We start from the raw sequence: 20,690 nt of genomic DNA, 5'->3' as shown, positions 1-20,690 counted from the left end.
GAAGAGCTGGGCACACAGCGATGGGGCTGGCGCCGAAGATCGCGCGTCTTTGTACGCGGGGCGGGTACCGAGGGCGGAGGCGCTCCGGAGTGGGAGGAGCCTGGAGGGCAGGCAGCGGCCCTCCCCACCCATCCCTTCCTGCCCCCCACCCCACCCCACCCCGCCCCAGCTCTCTCTCTCTCTCTCTCTCTCTCTCTCTCTCTCTCTCTCTCTCTCTCTCTCTCTCTCTCCCTTCCTCCCTCCCTCCCTCCCTCCCTCCCTCCCTCCTGTCCTCCCTTCCTTCCTTCCTTCCTCTCTCCCTCCCCCTCCAATCTTTCAATCTCTCTGTCTCTTCCTCTCCCTTCTCTCTCCAAAACACACACACACACACACACACACACACACACACACACACACACACACACACACACCCTTCCCACTCACTCTGCTGACATAGTAACTTTGCCGGTCTCCAGGGACAGCCCTATTGTAAACGTCCCTACGGAGGAATGCTCTAGTCTCGGATATTTCAGGGCATTCTCATACAGCGCCTCGCCCTTCCTCTCGGGTTTGGTTTTAGAAAGTGGGTGAGTGTAGAAATAAGAATCCAGCGGTCCTGCGGGGTACACTGGCCCAGAACCAGAGCCAAGCGCCTCTGCGGGAACCTACAGGGTTAGGAATTATTTCTTGGATGAGCAGAAGGAACGCGCTGAACAGGTCTCAGCTTGGCCACCTAGTTTGCTCTAGGATCTGATCCTGGGGTCTCCTGTGTTGAGTCCAGAAGCTAAGGCCCCTGAGCTCCTGCCTAGCCTTACCACCACTGGGTGGTGAGGAGCAGGGCGGGTGCATTTGTCAGCTTCAGGGGCATCTTTGTAACAGGGTTCACCTTTCCTGGTACAGCTTGTGGTTTTGCTTGGTCTATAGTTGAGTTTCAGTTGTGGCAAATATTGCTAAAATCTGTTTCAGAGCCTCCTTCTTGACTCTACTTGGCCCTAAAAAGCTCTTTAGAAGAAATTTCTAGAAGATATTTAGTGACAACTTTAGTGTCCCCTGACAATCACACCCTTCCTCGATACTTTATTTGTGGTTTGGGGTTAAATGCATACTACTATCAGCTATTGGTGACACAGCCCAGTCCCTAGTACTGGGGTTTCCCCTGTTCCGGGGAAGTCCGGGAAAGGATGAGAGATTCCAAAGGGATAAACAAAACTAGGGAATTCTCCACACACTACCACGTGACAGTCTTGGCAGCGGTCAGGAAAACCCAACTTGGATCAGCTCTCTTTTCTCCAGGGTCTCTGAAACCTCAGTTCTGGCCCTTCAAAAGCAATTCTTCCAAATTTTCCTCAGGCCTCCCCGGATCATCGCAGCTGTGGAGAAAATCTCAGGGGAAATGCAATTGAATTTAGAATATCCCTACTCACTGGCTTTCTTCACTGGGGCATGAGCCTTAGAATGTTTAGTATGTGCTAGAGCCGGGGGATTCAGAGATGGGGAATCAGTGTCTTCTTTCAAAAACCTCCAAGATTTCTGAAGATATAGTAAACAATTCCCTGTGATTGCTGAGCAGTACAAGAATGTTGGACGGAGGGCTTCTAAGGCCCGGTAGTGGGGCAACAATCTGATTCACGGAGGAAGCAACATTCGATAAGAACTCAACAAATAATCACTGTAATTCTTTAATCTACAAAACTATTGTAACCTTTTAGAAAGGTATATAGGTGCTCATTGTATCTGAGTGCCTTTTTAAAAATTATTGCGTGTCTGGGCGCGTGCATGTGCCTCCATGTGTATGTGTGCCAGAGCACATGCGTGGCACTGTAAGAATGGTTTTTAGGAGTCAGTCCATTCCTGTGGGATTTGGAGATTGAACTCAGGTCCTCAGGGTTGCATAGCAGTACCTTTACTCTCGGAACCCCTGTTGACCCAAACTTCATATTCCCTTTGTGGAGGGGTTTGGAAAGCATAGCAACTAAAACAATAAATAATTGTTTATAAATGCATGGACCAAAGAATAAACATTTTCATATATTTCTTTCTAGTCCTATGATTAAATAGATTTTTTTAAATTGGTGGGGTTTTTTTTGTTGTTGTTGTTCCACAGTATTCATCCTCTTCTCGTCCCTCACTGTTTTTGAGGTGCCAGGATTAAATGGGATTGAATCCAGAGCTTCTCATGCTAGGTAAGCCCTCTACTATAGAGCAACATCTCAGCCCACTTTTGCTTTTTTCTGTGTCGCTCTTTATCAAGAACATCATGTTCACTTTTCATCCCTTTAGTGACTATTTTCTTCAATCTGCTAGCAGAACTGTAGGAATCTGGAGCCCTAGTGGGCTCAGTCTTAAAAAGACGCTAAGGGCACATAAAGGATAGACACTACAGCAAGTGCTTTCCCACTGACTCCCCATGAAGCTTCCAGTGTTGAGGCTGGGTGTGATGAGGTATGCTTGTAATTCTAGCACTTGGGAGACAAAAGGGTTGTGCATTTGAGGTCAGCCTGGGCTATAAAGTGAGGCTGTCAAAAAACAAATCAAAACCAAAACCTTCCTCTCCAGAAAAAATGACTGCAGCCAACCAAGTTCTTCCTGCAGGAAATGGCTATGCCTTGTTAACCACATGGACAAAGTGAAATCAACCCTACTTCCCTACTAACAGTTGACTGGAGCAGAGACCAGCTCTGTAGGCTGTACAACTTTCTGCATGGGTCAGAGCAGGGTAATACACACAAAGAAAACAGTAACTTCCAGGACCTATGAACACTTCACCCCATCAGTATCTAGGGCAGATTGGTCCTAATACAGAGAGAGCAGGCACTGGAGGAACAGGGGCTGGATGAAGTGTGGTCCCAGGAATAAAGAGGAAGAAACTTACAAGTTGTCCACCAGGCAGGCACCTTCCAGTGTGCAGAATGCTACGAGCAGGAGAGTTGCTTTACTGGCAGTGCCACACTTGAGATTCTTCCTCCTTCTCCAAGAGGCATAGCAGTGCTTCTCATTTCTCCTCCATAGGGTAGAACCGTTTCTGGAAAGTGGCCACTCAATCGGGGATTATGTTTCTAGCACCTCTTTCACAGTCCCAGTACCGATTGGGACTATGTGACTAGTCACTCATCCATGGAATGGGCTTGCCGGTGAAGAGGATCGTTTCCAGACTCAGGCAACAAAAGGTGATTTCCCCATGTTTCTTTTTACTGTTTGCCAGGACTCAAAGGCTCCTCCAGTGGAAGAGCCACAGCTGGGAAGAGCTTTGGTCCCCAAATCAATATAAGGAAGAAAATTACTTGTTGACCATCACTGGGCAAGTTGGTATGGGGGTGGGGTAGGGATTTGTAGAAAAGACCCAAAAATTAGGGGGTTTATTTGCTATGACATAACCTGAGTGAATAAAGTGATATTCCTTTGAGTGCTTGTATTTGGAGAAGCAGCACAAGGTCATTGACCAATCTGTCCTAGGTACTGATGGGGGGAAGTGTTTATAGTTCCCGGAAGTTACACTGTGTCTTTGTCTGTAGAAGTGTAAACTAGAGCTGAAGAAACTTTATTGGTCACTTTCAATGCTCTTGGAGGAGTCATAGCAGTCCTGCAAGGCTCTTCAGTTACACTGATCTGGTCAAGAAAAAAGAAAGGAAGGGAAACTGATTTAAATAAATATGACTATACTAATGTAGTCAAAATAGTGAGAGCTGAATATTTAAGTTGTTTCTAACTGTTATAGTGTCATAAGCAATAAATCACATAATGCATAAAAGGACCAATTTTGAACAAACATCTTTTCTCACGTGCTTGCTTTATACAGATTCCTACAAGGAAGTGCATCTTTTTTTGTGAATTTGCTTATGTGGACCTTAAAGAACCAGTAGCAAACAGGCCCTTTGGGGTGGTGGTGTAGCTAGGAGAAAAAGTCAGATGTTGGTGTGGACTCAGGAATGTCCCCAGTGGTATGGAGAAAGAGCAAAGTCCCTAAGCTCCAAGTCCTGACACCCAACACCTGTGTCTTTGTTGAAACCTGTTTAGGAAGTGGGAACTTGTGTCTAAGGTAATAAGAAGCCACTGAAGAATGTAAACAGGAAGTGAGCAGCTCTCCGTAACCCTAAGGCTCTATCTAGGCACAGCCCCACAGCCAGTCAGCCATTTCATTGTGGGTAAATGGGGGTGGATTTATTCATCTTCTCAGGTGCAGGAAGGAACTGAGCCGCCAAATGAACCAATGACATTGTTCTACTTGGTTTCAGCAGGTCCCACGCCTTCTGTGTGATCTTCTACTTTGCATGAGAAGTAGCTTTAGAAAAACCAGGTTGGACTGTCACTACTGAAGGTGAGTGAAAGATTCACTCAGCCAAAGCTGCATAACTAACTTATCTCTGTCTTAAAGTGGCAGCATTGGAAAGACTTGTGTTTTATTGTTGTTTTTCCTACAGAATTCCTCCCCTTTAAGCAATATTTACATTTAATGTGTATGTATGCCATTGTGAGTGTATGTCATATGTGTATAGGTCTCTGCACAGGCCAGAAAAGGATGTTGGATGCCCTGGAACTGGAGTCGCAGGGACTGTGAGCTACTTAATGTGGGTGCTGGGGAAAAACTGCTGTTCTCTGAAAGAGCAACAATTTCTATTGACTCCCGAGCCCTATTCCCAGTTCCCCAGAAATCCTCTTAGATCAGGGCTGAAAATCACCACTTCCATGTGTAGGAAAGATGAGAATTCAAATGATTATACTCTATCAAATATTTACTGGGCGATTTATCAATTCCCACAGTGACTTGGCTACTGGAAATATACCAATGACCAAAACAGAAAATCTCTGACCCATAGCTGTGTTCGATACTTTTATGTCAACTTGACAGAAACCAGTGTCTTTCTGAGAGGAGGGAATCTCAACTAAGACAATGTCTCCATAAAATCAGGCTGGACGCAAGCCTATAGGGAATTTTCTTAATTGGTGATTGTTGGGGGATGGCTAATGTGGATAGTGCCCTCCCTGGGCTGATGGTCCTTGATGCTATAAGAGAGCAGGCTGAGCAAGCCACGTGGAGCAAGCCAGTAAGCAGCACTCCTTCATGGCCTCTGCATCAGCTCCTGCCACCAGGTTCCTGCTCTAATGTCCTTCAGTGATGAATGATGCTGGAGATGTATAAGCCAAATAAACTCCTTCCTCCCCAAACTGCTTTTGTTCACAGTGTTTTATCATAGTGATACTGACCCCAACTAAGACATGAGCCTTTTCTAGTGAAGAGGAAAAACGAAATGAAAATTAAGATTAAAACTTAAATTTGTGAGTTGCAATGAGTGCCCTAATGGGAAAAAGTAAGATTCTATAAGAAGAATAGACAGGACCTGTTTTAAATAGAAGGTCAGAGAAGGCTGCCCTGAGTTTGGGGACATTGAAATCCAGATTTAAAGGAGGAAGAGGCACTAGGGTTGTGGTCAGGGGGAAGGGAGGGAATCGAGGTGGGGTGAATGTTAGTCTGATAGCAGAACTGAAAACTACCACTGTGTCTGAAGCACACTAAGGGGAGGGGTGACTTGAGATGAGCTGGCAAAGGCAGTGTTTACAAGGAGCTGTTAAAATACTTTGCAGGCAAGAGAAAAACAGAGGAAACAAAATAACCAGCTACCAACCAGGGCAGGCTCCGCAGATTAAATATAGAGACAAATATAGGAGTGAAGCATATTTTCTCTGCTGTTCATTATCTATGAGATCTTGAATATGTTACCCAGCCTCCCGAGGCCCAGTTTTCTCCTCCCAAAAGAAGCTTGACAGCAGACACCTATCTCATAGGGATTTTATGAATATAAATAAGAATATACATGTAAATGCTTAGCAGAGTTACCAGCACTTAATAAGTGCTACACTCAAGTTAGATACGGGTTCTACTAACGGGCGGAGCATAGGAGATGGCCAGGCAGATGGGCATTGAAGCCACCTCTGTGGTGTGATGTCATTGTGCCATGGGTGAGTCTCTGCTACATCTTTTTCTTCACCTGTGACTTGAATTTCATATTCCTACCCTGGAGGGGTTTGGTGATGATGAGGAGGAAAAAGAGGTCATGATAGAGATCAGGAGATTTATGTGCAGCCACCCTGAAGGAGGAGCCAGCCTTTTAAGTCTTCTGAGAAATCTTTTAAAATATTTTGGCTGTTTAAACATATTTTCCTAAATATTGTCATTCTTCTTAAAAACTTAAAATTATTTTTTATTTATACAGATATACCTCTGCACTTCATGCATGTAGTGCCTACAGAGGCCAGAAAAGGGCTTTGGATCCCAGGGACTGGAGTCACAGAGGGGTGTGAACCACCCTGTGGCAGGTCCTCTGGAAGAATAACCTGTGCTCTTAACAACTGATCCATCTTTCCACCCCTGCTTTCCATCTTTGTCCAAATCCCGGTGCTTGGCAATTGGAGAAGAACGTCTGTCGGGACACTGCATGGCTGTCAACGGCCAGTGTAGAAGTTTTCCTTTAGTTAAACAGCACTGCTGGAAGAAACTGGGCGGGTTGAGGGAGAGACCGGCGTTGGAGGGAATCACGTAACTTGACGTGAGGCTATTCTTTGTTAATTAGTGAAGTTGTAATGTGTCTGGCGATGGTTCAGACTTAGAAATCTGACTTCCTGGAGCTCCAGTGATCCAAACATCTTGCTTTTATTGTTGTTTGGGTTGTTTTTGTTTTGTTCTGTTTTGTATTTTTGTTTTGTGGTTTTTATTTATTTATTTATGTTTCCAAATTTTCTGATTCTTTAAATTATTTATTATTTTTTAATTAAATTATTTATTTATTGACTACATCCAGGCCGCAGCCCCCCTCCCTCATTTCTTCCCAATCCCACCCCCACCCCCACTCCCCAGTTACCCCTACTCCTCAGAGAAGGGAAGTCCCCCTTGGGTACCAGTTCACCGTAGGACATCCCTTGGCAACAGGTCTAAATGCATACTCTCCCACAGACCTGGCCCAGGGAGGTCCCACCAGACAGGTCAGATAGGGAAAGGAGATCCAATGGCAGGCAACAGAGTCAGAAAATTGTACGGGAGCGGGTGGAATGGCGGGGGGTGGCGGGGGACAAACCTCTTGTAAAGCGTAATCTGACTCCTCAAAAGAAAGACCCTCAGGGCTGAGTTTCCAGTTCCTTCTTTTAACTGGAAACTGGGTTTTGTGGGAAGATCATAGGCTCTTGGGATATTGGGAAAGAATATGCCCTTGCCTTCTAGTTAATGCTGTGGGACCCTCTGGTGGCCACGGAGTGAATAGCTCTTCAGTGGAGTTTGAGTAATCTTTGAGTGGCTCAAACAGAGAAGTGTTTGTATTCCGAAGACCCAATAAAGAGCTGGTAAAATGGCCTACTTGGCTGAACACAGACTGATACCGACATAGGTATGTACCCTGCCTTGTGCTACATAAAATTTTCTCAGAGTAGTGGGGGAAAAGAATGGAGTATTCTCCAGGTGCCTTTTAAAAAAGGTGAACATAGATTGAACTGTTATTTGGTTTCAGATATGTCAAAACTCTGTTTTGCCAAAGAATTCAACCAGTTTTATTGATGAGTAAATTCATTCTCACTCTTTTGAGCATAGATTCTCTGACGATTAAGAACCTAGCTACTGAAGACTGGAGTGGTTGGTAGTCAGTGGGGGAACTGCTCAGGGGTGTCTTGGTCACATTATACAAGAACCAAGGAGTAATTCTGTCTCTTCTGCTAAAAGTTCACAAACCATTTTAGGTTTTATTTCGTTTTGTTTGGGGTTTTTGGTTTTGTTTGTTTGTTTGAGACACTGAATGATTTTTTAACCCACCCCCATACTGAATGATTTTTATAGTTCATAATGGAATTTTTTTTTTACAAAGTTATCTCAACAGGTATTTTAAGGAATGGTTCAGCAGTAGAATTCATTCTTAACACGCTTAGGACCCTGGATTCAATCCCAGCATAAGAAAAATCATTTTAGGTTGATTAGTGTTGTAATTATAGTAAAATTCTGATGTATTTTATATGTCTTTATTTTTTAATACATTTGAGAATTTTATACATGCATACAGTGTAACTTGATCATAACACTCCCTGTCTTCTCTCTAACTTCTCCCAGATCCATCCCTAAACCCTCTCATTCATGTCCTCTTTTTAAAATTTTTTCTTTAAAAAATAACACACTGAAATGCGAATGCTTCACTCCTTCTTTAAAAGGAGAACAAGAATACCCTTGGCAGGGAATAGGGAGGCAAAGTTTAGAACAGAGGCTGAAGGAACACCCATTCAGAGCCTGCCCCACATGTGGCTCATACATATACAGCCACCCAATTAGACAAGATGGATGAAGCAAAGAAGTGCAGGCCGACAGGAACCGGATGTAGATGTCTCCTGAGAGACACAGCCAGAATACAGCAAATACATAGGTGAATGCCAGCAGCAAACCACTGAACTGAGAATAGGACCTCCGTTGAAGGAATCAGAGAAAGGACTGGAAGAGCTTGAAGGGGCTCGAGACCCCATATGAACAACAATGCCAAGCAACTAGAGCTTCCAGGGACTAAGCCACTACCTAAAGACTATACATGGACTGACCCTGGACTCTGACCTCATAGGTAGCAATGAATAGCCTAGTAAGAGCACCAGTGGAAGGGGAAGCCCTTGGTCCTGCCAAGACTGAACCCCCAGTGAACATGATTGTTGGGGGGAGGGTGGTAATGGGGGGAGGATGGGGAGGGGAATAACCATAGAGAAGGGGAGGGAGAGGGGTTGGGGGATATTGGCCTAGAAACTGGGAAAGGTAATAAAAATTGAAATGTAAATAAGAAATACCCAATTTAACAAAGATGGAGAAAAAATAACACACTGAACTCAAATTGTTCTTATATTAAGGACTTTTTTCATACAATATATCCTGACCACACTCCTCACACCCCAACACCTCCCAGATCCTGCTACCTTCTTACCCAATTCCATGCACTCTCCTAGAAAACAAGCACAAATACCAAAAGCCCCCCAAAACAAACCCAAAATGCACCAAGCAAACCACAAAAATTTGAACCAAATATATTGCAAAAGACCTATAGGACGGGAAAAAAAAGCCCAAACAAAGTAGTATGAGACAATTTGCCTACAAAACTATCTATACAGTTTGTTTTGTGCTGGCCAGTTACTCCTGGGCATAGGGCCTACCCTGGGTATACTACTTGGTTAGTATACCCAGTGAGACTCCATTGTAGGAAACTAATTTTTTCTTTGCATGTGGTATCATTTATAAATAGCTTCCTGGTTTATTTCTTCCCTCTCAGTGCAGGGACTCCTGCTTGAACCTGTACAGGCCCTGGGCATGCAGCCACAGTTCTCTGTGAGTTCATATGTAATCAACTCTATTGTGCAGAGAGGACTGCTTCCCTGAAGTCATCCCCTCTAGCTCTTGCAGTCTTTCCTCCTACTCTGTATAACTTGCTGAGCCCTGAGGAGAGGGGTTTGATGAAGACATTTCATTCAGGACTAAGTGCTCCAAAGTGTCTCAGTCTCTGCACATTGCCTTTTTGGGACTGTGTTTGTTCCCATCTGCTGCAGGAAGAAGCTTCTCTGATGATGCTGAGGGGGGCACTGATCTATGAGGATAACAGAATACTGTTAGGAGCCATCTTACTGCCATGTTCTTTTAGTAGGACAATAGTATTTAGTTTTCCTCGAGACCAGTGCTTCTCAACCTGTCCCCTTTAGGGGTCACATATCAGATACCTTGCATATCAGATATTGAATTGTGATCCATAACAGGAGCAAAATTACAGTTACAAAGTAATTTTATGATTGTGGGTCACCACACCATGAGGAACTGTAATAAAGGGTTGCTTCATTCCAAAGGTTGAGAACCACCGGTCTAGACCCATGGCTTGTCCAATTTTAGGTTCTTGACCACTTTAGCAGTATCAGGCACAGGTTCCATCTTATGGAGTGAGCCTTAAATCCAATCAGAGTGGTGTCACTTCATATAGAACCACTTCCCATGGAAAGTCTAGCTTCTGGCACACGTTTCCTGGCTTGGGATTGGGCAGGATGACGGGTTCAGCCATATATCTATTGACATGGCTGACAGTTGAGTACAGATACTAAGCTAAGAGCTCAAGGGAATGCACAGACAAGGTGATGCATTCCTTGCACTAAAGAAAGGAGGTGAGTGGAGCCCAAGGATGACACACCAAGTAAGGACTGATATAGGAGTAGATAGGATGCTGGCCAGAAGGCATTTATGTTCCTTTGAAGTACCAAAGAGTTCCCTAGGTTCTTTGGTTCCTGACCCTTGTCCTCACCTGTGCACAACTTCATTCCCTCAATGCTGGAAGATCCCTTGGTGACTGGTGGAAAGTGGAAATTCAGGGACTACAGTGATGTCTTGGCTCACTGTTCAATGGTTACATCTGAGGAGAGCAAGACTGAATTATGGATTCTTCCCTGTAGACTGTATCCTGTCTCAGTCTGAGTGCTGTCCGTCTCCCTCCCTCTCTCCTTCCCTCCACCCCTCTCCCTCTTTCCTCACTTCCCTTTCTCTCCTTAACAATATATGCTATATTCTAGGAAGTAAATAAGCTAATGCTGGGCAAATTTTAAAAGTTGTTCGGACTTCTTGGCTTCCTCAGCTCCTAAAGGCAGCAGTGGCTATACTAGCCTGAGATAGGAAAAAATGGCTTCTCATTGTGAAACATCTGTCCATCACCTTGACCTAACACACAACAAATTATTTTATTCTTACTAGTACTCAGTGGAGCACCTATGGCAAAATAAAAAATTAAAACTTTGGCATTTGAGTTTAGGGAATTAAAGCTTTATAACTTAGAAAACTCACCTAACTTCCTTTTTTTTAATCTTCAAAGTAGGGATAACTGTTATGAAATATAATCTGGCAAGGAGGTACCTTGTGGGTCCATGGGAAGGTATGTCCCTGAAAAATTATGCCATAGAACAGATCTGGTATAATGGGAGCATACTGAGGGAAGAGAAAGGGGTGAGGACCTGGGAAAGGGTAGAGGCAGATGAGTGAACCATGAGGGCAGAGAGAAGAAGGGGGAGGAGTGAGGACCTAGGCAAGGGGTAAAGGAAGATGAGTGGACATGTAGACAGGCAGACAGATGGGGACAGAGCCATGAGGGCAAAGAAGAGGAGGGGGTACACAGAGGAGGACGAAAATGGGGAGGAGAGAGAGAGACAGAGAGACAGAGAAATAGAGAGAAAGTGTGAGTCCTGGGCAGTCCTTTTATTTGCAGCCCACATCTGGCACTCCTGGCTGTGATGGCAGGCAATGAGGCAGATAATGACATAAATCCTGGGAGGAACCTAGTAGAATTGCTTGTAAGCTAACAATAATAAAGTTGACCCTCTGAATCCATGAGTTTTTGCAGGTGCAGATTCAGCTAACTACAGATGGGAAATATACAAGAAAAATTTAAAAACTTAAATCAGGGTTGAACATGTATAGGTTGCTAGTCTTTAAATAACACAGTGAAACTGCTGTTTCCATAACCTTTATATTGTATATATTTTGAGTAATTTAGAGCCAACCTAAAAACTATAAAGGGACATGCATAGGTGACATGCAAATACTGTACTATACCATTTTGAACATTCTTGGATTTTGCACTAGGGGTCTTGGAACCAATTGTCCTGTGTACACTGAGAAATCTGAGGACCTCAAGTTTGGGAGGTACATGTATTCACAGGCTGAGAGCCAGCTATATGCCTAGAGCAATAGAAACACATGGATACAAAATAAAGATACAAAGTTTCTCTTGCAGAAGTCAATGTAGGAGGGAAGACAGACTAAAAAACAAACATAGGAACAACAACAACAAAACCAAGATGTTTAAGGTGAAACATGTGGCCAAGGGACTGTGGTTTCTGCTGGAGTACAAACCTGAGTGTAGTGGTGAGGAATTTCCAGGAATTATAAGAGGCTTCCTTGAGACTGAAAGATGTGTAAGAGTTAGGCAGTAAGAATGATGGGGAGACAAAGATGGGAGGGAGAAGCAGGTAGTTAGGAGGTATGATTGTTAATCTTGATTGTCGACTGCATAGGATGTAGAATCACCTAGGAAACAAAACTCTGGGCACTGTATGAGGGTGTTCCTAGATTTAGTTAATCAGGGTGGAAAGGCTTACACTGACTGTGGGTGGCACCATTCCCTAGGCTAACTATGAACACTTTATGACCTACTGCCTTGTGCTTCTACCACTATACTTACCTCACTACAGAGGATGGTAGCCTTAAACTTGGAGCCAAAACAAAGCCTTCCTCCATTGAGTTACTTTTACCTTGTATTTTGTCACAGCAACAAGAAAAGTAACTCATATAATAGATTCAGTGATTATGTACTAAGTGTTTGGAGATCATGACACAGAAACCATTAAGGGCTGTACCACAGTAATTTTCAGATGCTGAGTGGGGAGGCAGCACAGACATTGAAAGTTTGACTGTAAAAATAAGGAAGGGTTCGGAAGATGGCCCAGTGATTAAAGTGCTTGCTGTGCCTGGATCCTCAGTACCCATCTAAAATGCTGGGCCTGGTAGCCTGATCTGCAATACAACACCTGGAGGTAGAGACAGGATTCTGGCAGCTAGTGGCTTGCTGGCCTATCCAATCAGAGAGCCCCAGTTTCAGCCTCAAAAGTAAAGTGAACAATAAAGGAAGAGGCCCAACACTGAACTCGGGCCTTCACATGTGCATGTATGGCATGGCCCTCCAACACACACACACACACACACACAGAGAGAGAGAGAGAGAGAGAGAGAGAGAGAGAGAGAGAGAGAGAGAGAAAGAGAGAGAGAGAGAGGACAGAGACAGAGGAAAGAAAGACAGAGACAGCAAGAGATTGAGAGAAAGAAAAACGTTTATTAAGGAAAAATTGTAAGGCACAGAAACTTCAAGAGAAAAAGAGGGGTCTTCAGAGATAATTATTACCTGTATTTTTAAAAATACACTTGGTAAAAGTATATGCAAGTATCCACTAGTGTAATGCCCAAAAATAACTCGTAAGCTCTACCTGCCCAAGAATTAGGTAACTTCCTGGAATGCTGGAACTTGTAGTTCTTCGAAAATAACAAAGCCTCATGGGAAAGTAAGATGGCCTATAGGTTTGTCCTTACATACCCTGTAACACATAGCTCAGGACCATTTTGAGCCTGGAAATTCCTGGGAACAGTTCTGACCAAAGTCTATCTCTTGGTCAATATTTAATATAGCTTACTTTGAATTTGGCCCAAAATGGTAGGCTTGGTTTTTCTCCAGTGACTCTGAGGATTAACATTAGATCCTGGCTTCTCCAAATGGGGTTCATAGATAGACAGCATAGCATTTACAACTGCCTCACAGTTGACAGAAATGCAGTATCTCAGGCTTCATCTAGACTCAAGAGTTCTGAAAGGACCAAAACAGCATGTCAGTGAGCTCTGATGTGTTCCACAAACTGTCACACTGAGAGAATTTATGGCAGAGGCATCGCTGTCTGATGGGTTAGAAAAAGGGCTCTTAAAGGACAAAAACAAGGTAACACAGTAGAAAATGTGGGATTGCAGAGAGCAGAGAAAAAGGAAGAAGAGATTATTGGTTAAAGTCAGGTTAACCTGAATCAGATGAACTTGACCACATTGGTATCTTATTTTGCTGTGAAACTTCGGGAAAGTCCTAATTCTGGTGCCTCTGTTTCCCTATTTATAAGTAGATATTAGTGGTAGAGTTTTTAGGATTTTTAAGAAGAGTAACGGAAAACGTATAGAAAATTCCTCAAAGGTACTATGTATGATCAGTAAGTTATTAGCTATGACCATTATCACCATTAATATCAACAGGAAACACACAACAGAGTCTGTGAACCATATTACACTTTTATATTTTGTAGAAATCTTTAAGATTAAAATAAAGGGAACAGGAGATTTAAAAACAACCAGTCAGGGGACTGAGGAGATGCGCTCTTCCTGAGGACTGGATTTGATTCCCAGAGCCCTCATAGGATGATTCACAACCATCTGTAACGCCAGTTCTAGGGGATTGGATACCCTCTTCTAGTATGTGTAGGTGCTAGCTACATGAACATAATGTGCAGACATATATGCATATAATGTGCAGCTAGGCATACACATAATGCACAGGCATACATTCATATAATGTGCAGACATACATGCAAGGAAAATACCACTATACATAAAATTTAAAATAATAAAAATTAAACATAAATAAAAACTTGTAATTAAATTGTGTCTATTTTATGTCTGTTCTCCAGTTAAGGAAGGAAGAGGGGACTCAGAACTTGTCCATTTACTCTCTATGTTTTTTTTTTCTTAATAATTCTACGTTCACATCCTTTCAGCTGGTTGCTTGCTCTGCCTCTTGACCTATGATTGACTTTATTTAATCCTGTTTACAATATTCAAGCAGAAACCTCTTAGATTAGAGGTGTGTGCTAAGGTTAAGCCACAGCACAACTAATAACATTTTTTCCCAGTAAATAACACAATCTCGGGTTTCACAGTGTGATCAAATATCCTGCAACGGCAGCATGTTAATGAGAAGGAGTGAGGGGGGAGCGAGCACTGACCACCTTACAGACTCCCACAGTTCACACTGGGACTCTTCCTCAGCTGAGCATTAATCTGTTCGTGAACTTGCAACATTCCTTTCTGTTTGTTTTTCTGCATTCCTACAAAGAAAGCATGGTGACTTCTAGGTGATGTGTCATAACAGCGCTGACGCTACAGCAGGCAGTGACTCTGGAACAGAGACATTGCTCATCTTTGGTTTCATTCCCAGCTGAGGAGGAGGCACAGGTTTCTTCCCCCCTCCCCCCACCCCCCACCCCCGCTGTCCTGTTCCCAGGACACTGAGGTCATTCAGATAGCTGTTCCCAGCTAGTGCAGACTTGCCTCTCCCTCCCAACATTCCTCCTTGACTGGCCATCTAGGAATGCCCTTCATGGTTATAGGGAGAGGCTTATAACATTAAGAAGGGTCAGAATCAAAGTATGCATTACCATAGTTACTTCTCAGATGTGTTCCTACCATTATCTCTCTCCCCAAGTTACTAGACAGTTCAATAAGGTCTTTGTGAGGTGGGCAGGTACAATAAGTCACTCTGGTCTTCCTGAGCTCAGTGGTGAAGTAAAAGTCTTTTCCTTATCACTGGGGCTAGGTCATGAACTGGTGGTGAAACACTCAGTTCAAGAGCCTTTATCTATTTGCCTAATGATTTAATTTATAGTATCTTTATTTCGTTCTTTTTTCTTCATATGTTCATGTTTTTATATTCTATACATTTGGGGGTTTTGTTGCTCTACTTATTTGAGTTTTTGATCATACAGATGCTAAGGCCTTTCAGATTGGTCTCTCTTGTTCTGGCGAGGGTATCCTACTTGGCAGGTTGACAAGGTGGTGTTGAAGTTTATAGAGTTCACTGCTGTGCACAACTGCTGCCTTTTCTCCTTCATGTACCTTCCTAACATAATGGGGCATTCTTCTTCTCAACTTCATTCTAGAGAGAAGTCCCACCATCACTGTCTGCATCTTAACCATGACTATATATATCTTTGCTTGAACTTGGTGTGATGGTTTCTTGGATGTGATGACATCAAAAGCATAAAATAAAAATATTAATTATATTAGACTCCTTCAATAGTAAACACTTTTGTGCATCAAAGAACCCTATTTGGCTAGGCATGGTGGTAAACTTCTCATCCTAGCACTAGGGAGAATGAGGGAGATGGACCACAAATTCAAGCCCAACGTAATCTACAATATATCAAAACAACAAAAACAACAGCAACAAAATTCTCGTGCTGTGGTAAGAGTAGAGTACTAGGAGCCTAGGTGCAGAGCAGGACTCCACAGAGCCTTTTAATAAAATTGCAGACAAGCATGGGGAAAACTGTCAGTTTTAATTAAGTCAAGTTGAAGAGAAAAGAGGTACAGAAGAAGACCCTGCCAACCACTGGGCGAGGAAAGTGGAATGAAATATCCTAAAATTGTAGACTAGAGAATTCCTACCCTGTCATCTCCAATGGACTTGAGCCTTAAATTTCATTGTGAACATAGTAAAACATATCCTGTGGCCAAAAGAGAAGAGAAGGAAGAGGAGGAGGAAGAAGAGGAGGAGAAACTGGAGTGAAAGGCAACCTCATAAAATAGGGGGAAATAATTGCAAATCATGCATTTTAAAAGTTTAAATGTGGGGGAAGAGTCTTGAACACATGGGCACTGGGGAAAATTTCCTGAACAAAACGCCAATGGCTCATGCTCTAAGATCAACAATCGACAAATGGGAACTCATAAAACTGCAAAGCTTCTGTAAGGCAAAGGACACTGTCATTAGGACAAAACAGCAACCAACAGATTGGGAAAAGATCTTTACCAATACGACATCTGATAGAGGGCTAATATCCAAAATATACAAAGAACTCAAGAAGTTAGACTCCTGAGAGCCAAATCACCCTATTAAAAATGGGGTACAGAGCTAAACAAAATATTTTCAGCTGAGGAATATGGAATGACCAAAAAGCACCCAAAGAAATGTTCAACATCCTTAGTCATAAGGGAAATGCAAACCAAAACAACCCTCAGATTTCACTTCAGACCAATGAGAATGGCTAAGATCAAAAACTCAGGTGACAGCAGATGCTGGCGAGGATGTGGGGAAAGAGGAACACTCCTCCATTGTTGGTGGGATTGCAGACTGGTACAACCATTCTGGAAATCAGTCTCGAGGTTCCTCAGAAAATTGGAGATTGAACTACCTGAGGACCCAGCTATACCTCTCTTGGGCATATACCCAAAAGATGCTCTAACATACAACAAAGACACATGCTCCACTATGTTCATAGCAGCCTTATTTATAATAGCCAGAAGCTGGAAAGAAACCAGATGCCCTTCAACAGAGGAATGGATACAGAAAATGTGGTACATCTTACACAATGGAATATTACTCAGCTAACAAAAACAATGACTTTATGAAATTCATAGGCAAATGGATGGAACTGGAAAATATCATCCTGAGTGAGGTAACCCAATCACAGAAAAACACACATGGTATGAACTTATTGATAAGTGGCTATTAGCCCAAATGCTTGAATTACCCTAGATGCACAGAACACATGAAACTCAAGAAAAATGACCAAAATGCGAATGCTTCACTCCTTCTTTAAAAGGGGAACAAGAATACCCTTGGAAGGGAATAGAGAGGCAAAGTTTAGAACAGAGGCAGAAGGAACACCCATTCAGAGCCTGGCCCACATGTGGCCCATACATATACAGCCACCCAATTAGACAAGATGGATGAAGCAAAGAAGTGCAGGCCGACAGGAACCAGATGTAGATCTCTCCTGAGAGACACAACCAGAATACAGCAAATACATAGGCGAATGCCAGCAGCAAACCACTGAACTGAGAACGAGACTCCCATTGAAGGAATCAGAGAAAGGACTAGAAGGACTTGAAGGGGCTTGAGACCCCATATGAACAATCCAACCAACCAGAGTGTCCAGAAACTAAGCCACTAACCAAAGACTATACATGGACTGACCCTGGGCTCCAACCTCATAGGTAGCAATGAATAGCCTAGTAAGATCACCAGTGGAAGGGGAAGCCCTTGGTCCTGCCAAGTCTAAACCTCCGGTGAACATGATTGCTGGGGGGAGGTTGGTAATGGGGGGAGGATGGGGAGGGGAAGCCCATATAGAAGGGGAGGGAGAGGGGTTGGGGGATGTTGGCCTGGAAACCGGGAAGGGCAATAACAATCGAAATGTAAATAAGAAATACTCAAGTTAATAAAGATTAAAAAAAATGTTTCATGTTGGCTTACAGTTCCAGAGCGTCAGAATGGTGGAGATAGCATGCCAGTAGGCAGCTGAAGCAAAAAGCTCTGTGATCTCACTGTATCAGCACAGTGGAGAGATCAAAGTGAAACTAAAGTGACTTAATAAACTGTCCAAGCCGGCCCCTGATGATAAACTTTCCTCAGCAAAATTCCTCATCCCAAAAGTTCCACAACCTCCCTATACAGCGCCATGAATTGGGGATGAAGTGTCTAAATACATAGATTTATAAAAATCATTCCCATTTAAACCATCACAAGGGGTATTCTAGTTAGGGTTTCTATTGTTACACTGAAACAACATGACCAAAAAGCAAGTTCGGGAGGAAATAATTTATTTGGCTTACACTTCTAGGTCATGATCCATCACTGAAGGAAGTCAGGATAGGAACTCAAGCAGAGATGAAACCTGAAGGCAGAAGCTGAAGCAGAGGCCATGGAGGGATGCTGCTTACTGACTTGTTCATCATGGCTTGCTCAGCCTGCTTACTTATAGAACCAAGGACTACCAGTCTAGGCATGGCACCACCCACAAGGGGCTGGGTCCTCCCACCTGGATCACTAGTTGAGAAAATGCCTTACAGCTGGGTCTCATGGAGGCATTCTTTCACTGAGGCTCATCCCTCCCTAATTAATCCAGCCTGTGTTAAGCTGACACACAAAACCAGCATGAACGCGTGTGCTCACACATATACACATTCATGTACATTGATGCATGAGTGAACATCCTTGTGTGCATACTCTGTCTCTCGATATGGGGTGGCATGCAATACCTCAGGAATCTGCTAGAAAGAAAACCATTATTGTACGTGGCTGCCAAGGTCTTGGACTAGAACTGTGAATCCAAATAAGCCTGTGCTTTACAAATCACTTGGGCTGTGGGAAGGGTTATGGACAACATAAAAGGATCAATATTAATAACAAGATGAAGCTGCCCTGATGAAAGCAGAAAGTGGGGCTGGAGACGTGGGCAGAAGTAGATGTCAAAAGCTTTAGAGTGTTCCAAACAGGAAAGACGTCATTCTTCATTCTAAGAGGAACCAAGTCCTGGTCAACAATGGAGTTGTCATCCATAGTTTGCCTTTAAATGTCCCCTTCAGTCAAGTGTGACAGAGAGTCAGAGGTCAAAGGGGTTCAGAGAGCTAATACCTTAAAAGCTTGTACATTTACTAGTATTTGCTGTATTAGCTTTCTGACATGTCACACTTATAATGATTTTCAGTACATTCCTTTATTTATTTGTAAACACACAAACAATATGTACTTAGCACTCTTTTTCCTCTTTATTTGCGAAACAACCTAAGTGAATGATTTTTTTCAGGCTTTTTGTTTTGTTTTGTGTTTTAATAGGGTTGTTCCATATATAGCCCTGACTGCCCTGGAATTTGCTAGGTAGACTAGGATGGCCTTGAACTCACAGAGTTCTGCCTCTGTCTCCTAAAAGCTGTGAAGAAAGCTGTGTGCCACCGTGCCCAGTTCCACTTTCATGGTCTATTTTCTCCAGTTCTTTCAACTATGCCTTCATCAACCACAAGAATCTTCATTGGATCTGTGTCATCAGGTCTTTGAACAGAATTCGTTCTGGCTTTAATAAAAGCAGCAAAGGGCATCCTGCTGGGAGATGTCTGGAGGCCAGCTGTGCACCTTCAGGCAGAGCAGTCATGCTGCACAAACAAATAAACTATTCAGACAAATACAGTGAGGAGTTTGTACTGGCATGTCATGTTGCTCAAGGACATAGCCAAGCCCTAAAACTCCTTTAACCTGAAAATTAATGGAGAAATCTTGGTGATCCACAGAGTCAGGGATGGGTTCATTATATGATCCATGAACCAGAACCTCACATCTTACTGCTCCAGCAGCCTCCACCCAAGAAACCAAAGAAACAAAGCCAGTGAGCCACCTTTCAGCCTCGAGCTTTATACCGCTGTCCTTACTCCCCACCATCTTTCTGATAGCGTGACCGTGTTGCTTTCTTACTTCTCACTTTGATATGTAAGGGAGACACTGTTTGAATGTGCTGGTACCTGCTTTGCTTCTGGAGTTGAGCCACCAATGCCACAGCCCTGTCAGATGAGTGTAACCTCAAAGCCCCAGTGAACTAGGTATCCAGCAGGCCATTTTGCCATCTGTCAGAAGCATGTGAAATCAGATCATGGCTGTTACAGGGATGGTGTGAATTTGCTGTTGTGGTTTTTACTATTGGGTATTGTTTATGATGACTTATGGATTTATGTTTCAATGTATTAGAAACTTTCCATTTTATCTGATAAATCTCTTCCATGTTATAAGCCTTGATTAAAGGAAGTTTTTATAATCTAAAATAAATTTTTAAAAAATAAGAAAGAACGAAAGAGAGAGAGAAAGGAAGAAAGAAAGAAAGAAGGAAAGAAAGAAGGAAAGAAAAAGAAAGAAAGGAAGGAAGGAAGGAAGAAAGAAAGGAAGAAAGAAAGGAAGAAAGAAAGGAAGGAAGAAAGAAAGAAAGAAAGAAAGAAAGAAAGAAAGAAAGAAAGTAGGGGTTGGGGATTTAGCTCAGTGGTAGAGCGCTTGCCTAGGAAGCGCAAGGCCCTGGGTTCAGTCCCCAGCTCCGAAAAAAAGAACCAAAAAAAAAGAAAGAAAGAAAGAAAAAAAGAAAGAAAGAAAGGAAGGAAGGAAGAAAGAAAGAAAGAAAAAAGTCATGGCAGAGAGGCAGGAGGACCAAAAATTAAAGGTCAGCCTGGTGTACACAAAAAAACAAACAAAACCAAAAACTATTTTTTTATATTTATTGTACTCCAGTGTGTTTTGAATGTAGGTGTCCATGGAGTCCACAAGAGTGGCACCTCCCTGGAGTTGTACTTATATGCAGTTGTAAGACACCATGTGGGTACTGGGAATCAAACTCAGGTC

The 20,690-nt window shown here is 43.0% G+C and overlaps 1 pseudogene; it reads left to right on the top strand.

Annotated features, from left to right (window-relative positions):
- The first annotated feature begins 20 nt into the window (after window positions 1-20).
- On the top strand, window positions 21-20,421 carry Cks1l-ps1 (CDC28 protein kinase regulatory subunit 1-like, pseudogene 1; annotated as a pseudogene).
- The last annotated feature ends 269 nt before the right edge of the window (window positions 20,422-20,690 follow it).

Source organism: Rattus norvegicus, chromosome 2 (assembly GCF_036323735.1).
Source record: "Rattus norvegicus strain BN/NHsdMcwi chromosome 2, GRCr8, whole genome shotgun sequence".
Taxonomy (NCBI): domain Eukaryota; kingdom Metazoa; phylum Chordata; class Mammalia; order Rodentia; family Muridae; genus Rattus; species Rattus norvegicus.
Note: the sequence above shows the minus strand (reverse complement) of the source record. Positions and strands in the feature narration are given on the sequence as shown.